Consider the following 15,547-nt stretch of genomic DNA (forward strand, 5'->3'; position numbering starts at 1 on the left):
AGTACATGAAATACAAATAGGGACTATAATAGATATACACAGAACCAAAGTCAGAACCGTTGATAGAATACTGGCATAGCCAGGAATACAGATATTATGAGTGTATTTACTAATCCATGACCATGAAATATCAGTCCACTATTATCTAAGCAGCACAGTTATGATGCTTGCAGCAGTTTTACCAGACAGGCACATTACTGTGACAAATGTAACCAAGGGCAAGGGTCAAACATCAGGGCGTTACCCATAATGTTATACAAGGTTAAGAATTATAGAAGGCAACCTATCCAAGAAATATATACTTACCAGAACTAGTGATACTAGGTGGACCAGGTGAGAAGAAAAGACATCAGGACGATGACAAAACATGTATAAAGTCATCATGTGCTCGACAAATATGAATGACAAGCGTATGCCCTGCTGAAAGTCAATGTGGAAGGTTCATCAGACTCAAAAATGCCTTGTCCCTCAAGGTGTCCTTTTGAGAGTGTCCGTTAATCATCCAGATCAAGCCATACTCACTCGTGGAGGCTCTGCCACTGTGGAAAAGCATGCATCACGAAATTACACACTCACGGTGCATGATGGAAATTGGAGTATTTGGATAAGCAGCTGTTGGCCTGTGTAGGAATGCAAGCCCACCCTGTCCTGCTGTCTCACGTAAATGGCATGTGGCCTGTGATGCCATGTCCCTTACGAAAGTGATTATGTATTAGTGTCAGAAGTTGATATGCTGTATCTGCAATTTTATACTGCTTCTTACAGATTCCATAGAGGGTGTGCAGAGTTCTGCCTCCATATGTTTAGTGTGTTTCCCGTAACATCAGTACCATTCTGGCAAATTCCTGTCTTCGAGTCCTTGAATAATGACAAACATCACGAGTTTTAAGACACCAAATCCATCAGAAAGTCATGCTAATGCCAAAACCTATTATTATATCAGCTATCTCACGATTTGTAGAGCAACATGTCAAGCCCTTTGCCCTGTCCACACTATCAGTTAAGGCTTTGTCCAGATGTTTGCTCTAGGAGGGTGGAGTAGGTATGATCAAAACAGATACATGTGAAACAGCGACATTGCTCTGACTAAAGATACTTAGAAGGTATGAAACACGATGGGATGATTCAGTACTGTCATGAGTATGTGACATGTCCAAATATTTGTAGTCTACACTGAAGTACCTAGGACTGTCACCTTACAAATGATGATGAGTGGGACATACCCACAGCCCTTACTTTAGCACAGAATAGACATACACACAGCAAAGAAACTAGGCCACTGATACATGGAAGCCCCTCCAGTGTCTGAGTAGAGTGAAGTGCAGCAAAAGGATGGATGTCTGCCAGATATGCATAAAATGCCTGGGGTGTATAGCACCACCTTAACTCACGGACGTTGCACTTGGACCAATGTTGGGATTTGCAGCATACCCCATTGAATAGCAAGCTATCTTAAAATCTGGAATACATGAGAGCAGTCAGCTGTCCTTGCAAGAGCAGAGTTATAGGTGAAAATATATATATATATATATATATATATGAATATATATATATATATATAGAGAGAAGAGAATGCAGGCCATACACACTGAGCCCTTTTACTGTTGGCGGGGTTTGTAGGCAGAACCACAGTAACCTGTACAGCATTGCAGGTGAATGAGACATGCAGCCATGAGTAATTAGATCACAGAAATCCACGGGCATATGTAGCCTGTGAACGGCGGCAGCTATCCGAAGGCCAAAGGCCTTGCGCTGGATGTTATAATTTGAGTGAATACTGTAAAACAGTAATACTGATGTCATGCGGCTGGAACACACACTTGGCAGGGCTGATAAATCAGACTTCACGTAACTACCTATCCCATGCTACAGCAGCATGACACATTTACAGAAACGCCGCTAAGTTACCTAAACCGGCAGGACCACAGGCATTTCTTTACTGAGTGCGTTATCAGCATCAAACAAAAGGCAAAGCGTCGAAGGATATATCTTTAGATGGAAGCGTCTAAAACGTAACCTGGGTCCCAGACGGGCGGATGTTACATGGCGGGCCTGGGGAATTGAACTTACCACCTAACTACCCTATCACACTGCAGCATGGCTATTTACAGAATGGTTCACGGATACTAAACACAGCAGACCTGGGCATTCTTCTGGAATTCTTAATCAAAGCATCCCACAAAGCCAAAGGGGCGTCAGCCCAGGATATATCTGGCAGATGCAGAAGCATCAAAAAGCAACCTGGAGTCCCCGGGCGAGATGGAACATGCACACACGCACGCACGCACACGCGGCAGGGCTAGGTTAGAACTTTTACACCTGAGGTGTCCTATCACTGCAGCGTGGCGTTTACCGGAATCGCTGCGAGTGCTAAACCACAGCGGGCCACAGGCGATTTCTTCTGGAGTGCGTGTCGCCCATCCAGCAAAGGCAAAGGCGTCAGCGGGATATATCTGTAAAATTAAAACATTAAAAAGCATAACCCTGAGTCCCAGGCGGAGCCTTCACCACCACACACACGCTTGTGGGCCTGGGGATGGACTTACGCCTGGCTTCACCCTATCACTTCTGGCATGGCGCGTTGCAGAGCGGCTGCCGAAGTTACTAAACACAGCGGAATTTTGGGTATTTCTGGTGCTTGTCAGCATCAGCAAAGGCCAAAGAAGCGTTACAGCAGGATGTATCTGTGGTGAGGAGGTGTTTAAAGCGCCAACCTGGGTCCCCGGGCGGATGGGAGACATGCGCACACACACGCTTGGCAGGGATGGGGAGTTGAACTTGCCTAACTGCCCTATCCGCAGCGCAGGCGCGTTTAGAGCCTTTCTGAGTTACTAAACCGCGGAGTCCACGCAGACTGTTCGCCTAGCGTTATTGTCAGCATCCGCCAAATGGCGGGATCGCGTGGGGATTTATTATAGAAAGTGTACAATCAGACCTTAGTGCTGTCGGTAGAAGCATTAATACAACCACCGGCCCGGTAGATTGTACTCGGGCAACTATACATGTATGGAACACTACAAAAAATAATACATAGACCCACGGAAGTCGCTACAGACAGGTACACCCCTTGGATAGTCGCGAGGTGTGTACTCGGTTGGCATCCATCCTGATGTTGAGAAGCCCGGACATCGTTGCCTGGATGACCACCATGGCAATGGGATCATCGCGGCCATCTTACATCTGGGGATATGCCGACTGGAATTAATCACTGGTATAATTCTTTACCTGTAATATAAATCAGTTGGACACAACTTGCTGTAATGATCTACCAGCAGCATATGCGTATCCACGCACTTGGCTTTCAGAGGGCCGTCTTACGATGGGTGTAAACGCCGGAAGGTCTCAAAGTTTGGACTGTGCCGTGTATTCATCTACACAAAACTGCATACATGGACTGTGTATCCATCTACAACAGCAGCATACTGGGCATGCTCCACGCCAGCTGTTGCAAGAGGGCGTCTGCGTGGATGGAGTGTAAACCGCGGAAGGTCTCAGATTGGTTTTATGCCGTGTCCATCTACAATGCGTGCATGGATGTGCTGTGTCCATCTACAGCAGCATACTGGGCATGCTCACGCCAGCTGTTGCAAGGCACCATCATGCATACCGGGTGGGCGTGCACACCAGAAGGGCTGATGCCAGAAGGGCTGATAAAATTATAGCTGTCCTCTTTCCAGGCGGTCACACATACAGTGACCTGTACTTTTAAAAGCTGCCATCACAATGCTCAAGGGTCTGGAGCCACACATTACACTGCAATTATACCTGTAACTCATCAAGTCAGCACCATGCTCGTGGATTGCAGCACTACCTAATGCAATTGCCACAGCACCATGTGGCCACGCGGCCACTGGACTTGGCGGATGTGCACAGCTGTATTGCTGGTACCGTATTATAGGGATCCAACCCAGGTGTATGCATTGCAATGGTCACCGATATACATGCACCGTTGACTCCGGACATACCGGCCCTTACTGGCTGACGCCTGGCTGTTGCTGTATTTTAAATGAACCTGCGTCTGGATGTAATACATGTGATTTGGCCGGATGTAATGCATGGACTACGCTACAACACACCTGCCACGTAACCTTTAGTGTACCTCGTGCGCAACAGTGGCCTAATCAATGCTACACCGCGCCGATGGAAGGTGGGTCCATAATCTGTTTGGTCTCCACACTACAGGGGGTATAATTTTGATGGGACCACATACCCTTATGCTGGTTGCCTGCTGGCGCGATATCGCCACCATAGTCCATGTTATGTATGTCCCAGCGCATGTCCAACAATAGCAATGCACAAACCGCCTTAGGGGCACATATGACATCTGTACTGCGCGTACAGCAATAATGCATATTACGGTGACCCAGTAATCCGTGGCTTTATAGTTGCACCCTAACTTCGATATGCGAAAGTGTAATGCAGACCCATCGTGGCACTATGGTGACATACAATCTAACCGCATTATGGAGGGATGTAGCTATAACCACCGTTGAATACCTGTGTGAGTCGCCATGTGTACGGGGGTGGCTCCGCAGTTTAATGTCCACCCATCCTCATCATGCCATCAATACCGACAAGTATATCATCGGCTGTTCGTGGTTAATTGCTGACATAATGCATACCCACAGCGGTCAGATTAATTTGCCAACTATATGTCACATGGCACCTGCTTCTAGCCTCTGTATTGCATATAGCAGCACATTTACAGATCAGCGTTTGAGTTATACATAAATACCCAGCGTCAATACGCTTTCATGTCTATCAAAGCGTGTCACATCCCGCTATGGCGGAATTATTATCATTCCCAGCATTGCCCATATGTATGAATGTGGCGATAGGATGCCATATCGTGGGGAATGTCCTGTTGTATAATATGCCATTGAGAGATCTGTACATCGTCAATTAACCGGAGCTTATGGCTATTCGGTCATTGAGGTTGCATCACACCGCCGGTATCCCGATAATACACATATTAATGGTCACCACAGTGTGTGTCATATCTTAATATCTGGTTGGCGGTAGCAGGGTGTATGCTAATATATGGTGAAATGATCCCACTAACCCCCGTGGTGACTAACCCGTAATGGTGATGCAGTGCACTACCCTGTTGATGCACTAGGGTCCAGCCACCGTGGATACCTGTATGTTCATGCTCTTTAGCGACCACGTCCATTTGGGTTGCGCAAATTGCTGGGGTGACCACATAGGTAGGGTCCCCACCTGCACTATGGGGTGTGGCGTTATGAGTAATTATTACACGGTAGATGTGGCCATGTTCCCGTACCATTTGCAGGGTCCTACTGCTGTACCCAGTGTGGCCTCCAGCTACCAAGTAACACCTCTCCACATCATCCCATTGGCCCAGACCGCTGTACAGCCCCTGCACCCATGTCACCATACCTGTAATGTATTCATATGCTATATGTCGTCTCTGTCCCAGTGCTGCTGGCACTATTACGTATCAGGGGTGCAGTATATGTGGGACATCTATGTCATGTTGGTGTTTCCAACCAGATCAGGTTGGGGAACACATGTAGCATGCTGATGTATTGCCAGATCGCCGCCTGTAGGTAATCACAGTTACAAGAGTGGGGACTGCAAACCTACCTGTAGGCTGCTTCCACAAATTACCATAAAGGAGGAACCAGATTATCCCACCGTAAACATGGATTACTGGATGTAAAGCAGGACACATACCGTGAACCACATCATAATGCATGCCTGCACTACGCTAGGTATGGCCGGTTGCATGCCGGGCAGTGCACAACCTATGTCCACATACATCAGGAACAATCAGGTGCAGTATGTATGGGACATCTGTGATGTATTGGTGTTTCCTTAGTCAGGTTGAGAGGGTACATAGCATGCTGATATTGCCAGATGTGTCTGTAGATGAAATCCACAGTTACAAATGGGGACTGCAAAGCCTGCTACCTGTGACACAGCTGCAATTACACCATAGGAGGAACCAAATTATCACAACCAACATGGTGCCACTACAGATGTAGCAGGACACATACCGTGAACACATCCCATAATGCATGCTGCACCTGCACTACATTATGGCCCGGTTGCGTGCGATACCTAGCCTACTCACGCCACACGCTCTCGGTATTCCCCATCCTGCAGCACATCCTCACTGCCACTTTTGCGTTAAATTACACTTACCTCTCTATTCTGGCTGCATCAGAATGTTGTACCTCTTCTCTGCTTGATGGTGGATGTGGGGATCGGCTGAGAGCTTCCATCGCATATACAGGGTGATATGTTTGTCAGGGGGCATAGAGCGCAATGGATAACTTATCGTAGTAGTAGAGGGCGGTGGAGTTGATTGGACATGTCTGTTCAGAATCATGTGGATGTTGTTTAGACCCTACAGTTGTGTTTTGCTGTGGCAATGGTGTAATGTAGCTGGTTCTACCCATTTATGGGAGGCCTACGCTGGGTATAATTGGCAGTCCCAAGTTGGCTGGGAGCAGGTTTGTACAGCTCTGTGTCCAGATCACTTGGCCCGTGACCTGTGCCTGCCTGGGTTGTGTTTCTCAGGTGGAGGTACCAGGTAGTAGTGTCCCAGCTGACACATGTCACGCTGGAACCGTGTCCCTAGAATGTGGGGCCATGTCCACGTGGCCTGCTGTGTCCTGGTCGGTGACAGGCGCGGCCCCAGCTGCACTGCTGCTGCTACCGGCACTGTGGGAGGGCATGTGAGGTGCTCTCCCGTCCAGCCTACACTGCATTGCGTTGCTGAAGCTCACGTCCCACGTGGCCTCGCCTCCCTCCTACCCAGATGTTCCACTTCAGACAGCAGCTCCGCTTCGGATTGCCTCGGTCAAGGATTCGACCGTTTCACTCAAGTAAGCCTATCCAGGAACCTTAGCAAATCTGCTTATTTGGTATTTACTGCCAAATGCCTGGATGTTGTCATTTAGGGTATGGGATGCTTGGCCCTCTGCAGCCTCTGCCCTTCCTCTGTTCTACTTGCGTTCCATACGTTATATTGCCTTATTCTGATCTGGAACCTGGGGTTCCTTAGGTTCATAGAGTTTCCTTATAGGCTTCTATCTGCCCTAGGCATTTATAAGCCTGACCAGAGTGTGTTTGGCTTTGCTTACCCATTTTAAGTGTTTGCTATACTTTTTGGGGTTAGTATACTGTGCCTCACCATCTAACTTGATGACCTGGCGATAGCCGGGTAAACCTCTGATCTCCCATCCCTCCATTAAGTTCCTCTTGAAGAGGTCATCTTCAGGACTCCTCGCCTGAACTGGGATTTTATTCCAGTGAAGACCTCTGGAGTTATGGAATCTATCCCTCCAGCACGTCCTATTTATTTCCAGTGCTGGGGTTCAAGTCTCAGAGCACGTAGCTTGATGGGATTTGGATTTTTCTAAGGTGCAGCATGTCAAAGTACTAATTCCAGGTTGGACCATGGCACCTCGTCAGAGCACAGATAAGCCTCTGAAGCAGGCCAGTATACGCTAGGCTGGGAGTTTCTTTAGCCGGGCAGCATATGTCATCTGTTTTAGGCCCCTTTGATCCTCTGGTGAGGTGCTTTTAGAGGTCTTTTCCAGATTCTGCAGGTGTCTGGTAAAATTACATCCCAGGGCATTGCTGCTCAATTATGGGCCTGATGGGGATGAGTAAGAGGTGATGACCTCCTGATCTGGATGAATCCCTTCGCGGATTAGGTGGAGTATAACAAATATTTTAACCCTTTGGCCCGCAGTAGTTTTGTCAGAAGAGATTGCTATCAACTTGGGATTAGGTCCCTATGGCTTCTTCTGTACTTAATGGATTACCACCTATGTTTGTAATTTGCCGGGCGCTGTTTTGCACCAAAGGGAAGACTATGCTCTTTTTGGCACATTTAAGCAGAGGCCCATGGCTCCTGGCACCCAGTTGTCTGTTTCTATGAGGCCCTTTGGAGGATGCTTGTGCCAGCTGGAGAGTTGGATTATGGCCCGGTTGCAGTCATCTCTTTGAACTTGGGTCAATACTGGTCCTTCGTGTTGGCCTGTGCAGCCGAGAAATATGCAGACAAAGAGGTCCCAGGGCCCTAGGCCTTGTGGGATGCCACCTGTGGTTTAAGAGTCTGGCCCAAACCAGCAATTCTAACCATATGGGTTCTGTCCTTAGAGCCAGTTTTGACCCACCTAATTTGTGCAAGGGTTTATATTTAGCTGGTGAAACTTATCTATAATGCCCGAGTAGAGAATTGATAATATCCCGAAGAGCTTTTAGAGGTCAGGTAGTGTGTGGACCACCTTCCCTCGTCAATGCTTTGGTGTTTGTTCAAAGAAATTGACCTGGTTTAGAACTAAGATCTGCCCTTAACAAAAAGCCAAACTGGGTAGGATCCAGATGCTTGGGAGTCCCCAATATCTTTCTTTATAGAGGTCCACTGAGTAGTCCTTTCCATAGCTTTGCAGACCAAAGCTAGTCCAGGCTTATAGGCGATAGTTTCCAGGATCCGTTAGGCACCATGTAGAGTGACCCTGTTGCTCACCCATCTTTAGGTACATATCCTGTAAGTAAGGCTAAGATTGAACGAAGTAGTTTTATGTTTTGGGTTTGCAGCTCTTCTTGGAGTTCCATGTAGGACCCTGGCCAGGACACCATCTGGTCCCATTAGTCATAATGTTTTTGCTTCAAGAGGGCATTACACAAGAGCATGTGAGATGTCAGGGAGGCAGCACTCTGTTGGGATAGATGTTGCCTTGCGGTGGGAGGGAAAGTTTAAGCTAGACCCTGTCAGCTAGGATGCTGCTTGATGTCTGTGGGTTGATTATTATTTTTGTCATTTTGGATAAAATTCACAGAGCATATCACAGGAATTCCCACCCAGGTTCCCTAACCTTAACTAAAGCCTTGTGATTATCCTTGGTGTCATATTGCAATTTTCTCTCAGGCTGGCCTTAGAGCGATTTTAGGGCACCGTAGTTTTACTAATACTGATCAAGAGATACCTTCCCTTGCAGAGTTTTATACTATCGTGTGTGGCTTCCTCCTTCTATTGTATGGTTTGTTTAAACAGGGTCCACACCAAGACAGGAATCTGCTGCTGGAGAGTTGGGTCTTGGTTTTATTTGGGATTGCATGATCCATGCATTCCTGAAGAGTCATTTATAGAATCGTTTTATAAAAAAAGAGGATTCTAGAGGGTCCTAGGCAAGTATTTTCCCTGGGCAGGAACTCGAAGGATTTAAGCCTGGGTTTTAGAGGCACTTGAAATTACTTTAGAAAGTTTTTTTCCTGTGGTTTTCTAGGCAGAAGTTTGGAATTTGGGTCTTGAGCTTCTCAGGTAGAGGGTTAGTTTTATGGTCTGATCTGCAGTAGGGATACCGCTTCTGGTTTGGGCATAGTGTCCCACATATTTGGTGATGATCAGGTGTGCTTGTTTCCTCTTGTGGGGTGGTAACAAAGTTGTTCCTGCTTGGCTGGTTTATAAATTCCCAAAGGAACCTTTGGGCTCAAAGGTGTTAGAGCTAAAAGTAAATGCTCCCCGAAAAAGGAGTCATAATTTGGAGGTAGTTGAAATTCGCCCAATATAATGGTGTTTGGAGAGCCTTCCATATTTTCCATTTATTCTCAGGAGGTAGTGGGGTTCCTGTTTGGGAGGGTGGTCTGTGGGCTATAAACTGAAGCAGTTTTACCCACAGTTAGTTGCATGGATGGTCCCTGATGCTTGTGCTTGTACACCAACCTGGAGGTGTAGGTATCTTTGTGAATATTGATACTCCCCCCTCCTTTGTGGTTAGAGGTCAAGTTTGGGGCCAAAAAGCATAATTATGAGGTATAGCCTGGTAGTGCTGGGGTGCTAGGAGGCCTTAGACGGAGTTTCTGTTACCTATGATGTTTCTCAACCACTAAGGAGAGTTTCAGTCGTGCATCTGGGGTTTAGACTACAAGTTGAGTACCATTGCTCTTGGTTTCTTATCCCTTGATACCTATGGAGGTGGGTTTGTCTTTTTAGGCCTTGCCTAAAAAAGGCCCACTATGGGATGTAAAGAGCCTTGCCAATATCAGCCAGGGTTGACGGAGTTACCGGCCAGGTCCCTAAGCGAAACTTGCTCATTGAAACTGGCTCCCGACATCATCCCAAGGCTGGCAGGCAATGGATCCTTTGAATAGCCTGCTTGCCCATTGGTGTTTGGAAATTGATCCATCTTATGCTATGTGGCCCAGCATCCCATTCTTGAGCGGTGGGTCTGCCTCCAAGGTCAGGAGTCCATACTGGCCCTGGGCTACATCTCAGAGGCTCCTCCTAGATCTCTTTTCATGTAGTCCAGGAGGTACATCAGGTCATTCCACCGCTATGGACCAATGACTGGAGTCATAACTGCTTGCTTGCCTTACAGAGTGGCCTGAGTGCTTGTGTTATCATGCGGATCCTAAAGCCCGACAGAGCCATCCACTTTGTGCTCTTCTTGATTTAGCCAGGTAGGTGGGACGTCCAGTGTGCCTGTGATAGAATCTCTATTACAGAATGTATCCAGGTGTGTTTGTTTACCTTCCTTAAGGGCTGTGACTCTTCAGCCCCTTCGGCAAACTATATTGCGTGTTTGTGTTTTTAGGGCCTTGATTTGTAGGATTATCTGCTGGAGGTCTCCTGCTTTCACTTGGAAAGCGGATTTTTATTAGAGCCTCCGAGTATTATATTTTTGTAATGTTTATGTGTTTGGTTTGTTGTATTTGGTAGGTCTATGTGAGACTGGAATTGTAGTAGAGTGTGGTTCCTTCTCCTCCCTGGCTAGTTCACATGATATAGGTTAAATTAAACCAGCCTCAGTTTGGCTATGGTTGCATCTCTCATATGTTTAGGAATTGTTGGGAGAGAGGGTTGTCATGCTTACACTTGAGACGGATGTAACAGCTGCCTCAAAGATTCAAGATTCACCAAGCTGGACCGGAGAGAGGAGATTGACAATGGCCTTTGGACATACTAGAAATAAGTAGCAGAATTCCTTTATAATTTGAAAAAAAAAGACTAATAGAGACAGAGGTACTCAGGGAGTTTAATGAGGGTGTAGTGCTTTTAATTTTGTTTTAGGCTTATATACTTGCTTTAGTAGACAGAAGTGGCAAATTAACAAATGCAATGTTAGAGTAGCTTAGAAATGCAAAATGACAAGTAACTTTCTTTCCGGTGAAACAAGGAAATAAATTACATTAAGCAATGGATATCACTAGGGATCCACAGGGGTGTAAAAGGGCGCATTTTTGGGCTGATTAGCATTTCAGGGAAAATAAACAAACAACAAACATACAAATAAAAAGCTAGATTCAGCAGGCCTGGATCCTCTATACTACAACCGACAGGTGTAATTTCAGTAAGAAACAGTTAGAATATGCAGAGCACCTCTGGCCTCAACCAGAAATTCCTGCTCAGGAGGGCAGAGGTCAGCCTCTTCTCCACAAAGGTGCAGACCCGCAATCAGCCTATTAATAGGAAATAACTGGCCTGTTAGAGTGCTTTAAGCCAGGAGACTAATACACTTTTAGAATAACAGACACTAGGCTCTCAATCAGCTGTTTCCAACTTAGAAAGGATGCTTAAGCTACCTGTCTGCCACCACAGTGCAGGCCACAAAAACCTTCCTAATGTAAAAACAACTGGTCAGGCAAGTGCTTAAATCCAAAGACTTGAAATGATAAGCTACTTTAATCAGAGATTTACTACTGTAATGTCAATGTGAATATTTTAAAGAATGCCTGGATTGGTGTCCATTATACAAAACAAATTGGATAAACGAGGCCTGGATCTGATCTGTCTGCAGCAGAGTAGGGGTGTGTTCAGTGAAGCAGAGTTCAATATTCAGGCATTTCTCAAGCACCTTAGAATTTCCCAGCTCAGAAGGATAGGCCAGCCTCTCCTCCCACAAAGTGCAGAGCCACAAGCCCTCTTAATATAAAATGTCATGGCCTCAGCCCCAAATTGTAAACCAGAATTAATACCTTTTTGATAACAGACACTGGGCCCTCAATCAGCGGTTCCCAACTTGGAAGGATGTAAATGCCTGTTCTTGCCACAGTGCAGACCACAAGCCTTCCTAATGTAAAACTGGTCTGACCCAGGTGCATGTTAAAGCTAAAAGGCTTATTTGGTTGCTTTAAACCAGTAATAAATATAGCGTTAAGGTACTTTTAAGATGACATAAAACAAATTAAGTAGGAAACACAAAATACAAGTAAAAAAGCTGAGTCCCATTTTTTTTTTTTGGAAAGAAAGAGTAGCAAGAAACTAAAGCTAGTTAAGCCTTCTCAAATACTCTCCCTGTACTGGGTAAAGATGAAATGTGTGTACACTAGATGGAGCTAGGAGAGGGTCTAGATCAAATTACACTAAGGCGAGGCAAACTGCCAGGCCACCAACTATAAAAACCACCTATACAACAGGGAGGGTGGGAAACAAATTGTGAAATGTTGCTCACAGCTGAAAAGCAGCAGTGAGCCTTTAAATTAAAGTTTTAAACAGCTAAAGGCCACTAAGAAAAAAAGAAAGAGTTTAACTGCAACAAGTTATCATAAACAAAACAACCCAACAGATCATATAAAATTGGACGATTTCCAGTTAATGCCTCACACAGTGGAAACTAGTAGAAAAATACTGTGCACACAAGGTGCTATAAACAACAAAGAATAAAGAACAAAATGAGCAAAAACGGGATGTAATGTTATATTTATGGCTCTAGGTTTGCTGTCTGGTGATACTGCTTCTTTCGCTCTGTCCTGCAGGTGCATAATCTGCCAGAGGATTATCTAAGGCAGCACCAACCCTGCCTGTGGCACATCCTGCAGATCATTACACTGACCACCATGGTGTGTGAAACAAACCTTCTGTAAGCCACCACACATTCCTGGCTCCGCTAACAGGACACTGACTGTCCTTCCTCTGTGTACTGGTGATCACGGTATGTGTTGGCAGCAGAACTGTAGTGTGGAGAAGGAGAGGAACATAAGCTGGGACAGTAACCATTGGCTGGATTCAGCCCCTAACCAGCCTATGTACCTCATGCATATGTTTCATCACCGCTTCAAATATCTGTGGGGACATTAACATCAGATGGACCTTGGGAGGATAGCACCTGCATCTGCCTGTAGATGCAAAGAAATGCTGTAAAATTACAATGGGCACAGACACAGACCACACACGCTTTAAACACAGACACACACAAACACAGACACACACACACAAACACAGACACACACACACACCTGACACACACACAACCTGGGCCACACACACACACACAACACAAGACCCACACAACCCCAGACCACACACACTTTAAAGCCACAGACCTTTACACACACAAACACAGACACACACACGCTTGGACACACACACAAACCTGAACCTCCACACAAACACAGACACACACACACACACCATACATACTTGAGGATTTTTTCCAGATGGCATACAGCATACCTCTGTCTGGCCAGAGGGCATGCAAGCTCAAGACAATGGTGTTAGTAGCATACCTCCAATTTAGTTACCTACAGCAACTAGATTAATCATATCGATCCATACGGATTCCACACAAAATCATGGTAGAGTATGCACTTCATCCCGTGACCTGCTGGCCCAGAACAGGATAACGGTACCCCTTAGGCTGGCTAATTGTGATATATAATCTGCTGACATATTTTGTGCACCTTCATAAATAATCTGACCACAATGGTGTCGACACATATACCAAGCATCATAATGAGCTACATTTGCAGGGGTTGTGTTATGCCCTACAGATGAGATGCATGTTTAGCAAGTACTTGGAGCATGGGAGAGAGATAGTGTAAGGCTGTCTACATTGCTTCTCTGATGTGGAGAAATTACAGACCACTGTGCCATTAAAAACTGGCATCATGAGCATCTATGTTTGCTGTAAGATGCATAATATGTACACATTGCATAGCCACCACTTCTGTACAGTCGTGATGTTCAAAAGATCATTATATGGTAGAGCTTTAGTGGCCCTCCAGGCTGTGCACAGGCTTTAGGTTGTCAGTTATTGCCACATCAACTCATCATCCCGGTCCAACTAAGATTACAATTTACCATGTGGACCAGGTGCAGCAGGGTGTATCACATCCATGTGCTGTGTGTTCCTGTCTCTGGCCCATCCCCAAGGCCATGTATACATGTGTTGGCCAATTGTGTGTGATATTATCTATCTCCACATGTCTGTGTTTGTCCCATGGCCTTACCCATAGATGTCTCAGATGTCTTCCCACAATCCACTGGGCTATGCAGACAACGGGTTGTATGTTTGGTATGTGGGTATAGGTCATGCAAGTGTGACAATATTGCAGACAGAACACTACATGTCTAGGACATGTCAGGTGGCACATCACAATGTGTGCACCCAATGCAGGGGCATATGACACAATGGTGACACCTGTGGGCTGCCCATATCACAGCTCACTTGTGGTACTGTGTGCTACACATGTTGTTCCAATGCATACTACATATGCCTCCATTGTAGAACACCTCCACCGTTGTATGCACAGCTGACCACACATGTCACAATGACAAGTACTGTGGTTTCAAGTCGGTGTATCATTCGTTTGTATATATTGCACATGGGTGGCCTGTGTGAATGATGGGTGATGCGACCTGCATATCATGACTGGAACAAACATCAGGTGTGCAAGTGTTAACTGGCCACATGGCAAATAGATCTACACTGTAACATGCCTGATACTGATGACAGTCTCACCTGCAACGGACTCATGTCTGTGCGCCAGGTACCTGTATAGGGGTGACACACCAGTATGAACATTATCCACTACTGTATGACAGCCACAGGTTGCACTGTGCATGTGAACACATTCACCTGTGTAATAGGATATAGTATGCATATGTGTGCATACACAGCGTAGCATACTGTAGTATGCAGCATGTGTGTCCACATACCTTGCATATGTTGTTACTTTACATAATGTACAGTGACACATGCAACTACATGGGATATAATAGCCATATGTGCAGTACTGACTTGCCAGGCAACTCCAGGCTCATTGGTTGGGAGACACCCACCTCCATGATGGCAGCTAGTGTTTCTGGATGCTGTTCCCTGGGTGTCCCCAGACTGGCCAATAGCTCCTGTGTGTGAGTGGGTGCTGGGTTGGTGGCCCACCACCTGTTCCACCTTGTTCCCTGGCGATTGCAGTGGCACGCTGTTTTGCATGTCGTATCAAGTACGTGCAGCGTCTACACACCTGCTGGTAGGTGCGGTTATGGCCACCCACATCGTTCACCCTCCTGCTTAGATCCTGCCACAGGTCATCCCGCTGCTGGGCATGCTGTGGCACATGGCTGAACAACAAGTCATAGTTGTCATGGAGCTGTGGGATGAGGACATCATCCACCTGGCGGCTGCATGCTGGGAGGCGTGTACGGGGCATTATCTGTAAGACATAATGATGGTGACAGGTCACAGTTTCAGAGATGTACAGAGATACTGCTGCACATACATTTCTATGACATCTACTACATCTGCACAGTTATCTTTGCAAAGCATCATGACACTGACACTACTGACGG

Source organism: Protopterus annectens, chromosome 12.part0 (genome assembly GCF_019279795.1).
Source record: "Protopterus annectens isolate FY-2018-M chromosome 12.part0, PAN1.0, whole genome shotgun sequence".
Lineage (NCBI taxonomy): Eukaryota > Metazoa > Chordata > Ceratodontiformes > Protopteridae > Protopterus > Protopterus annectens.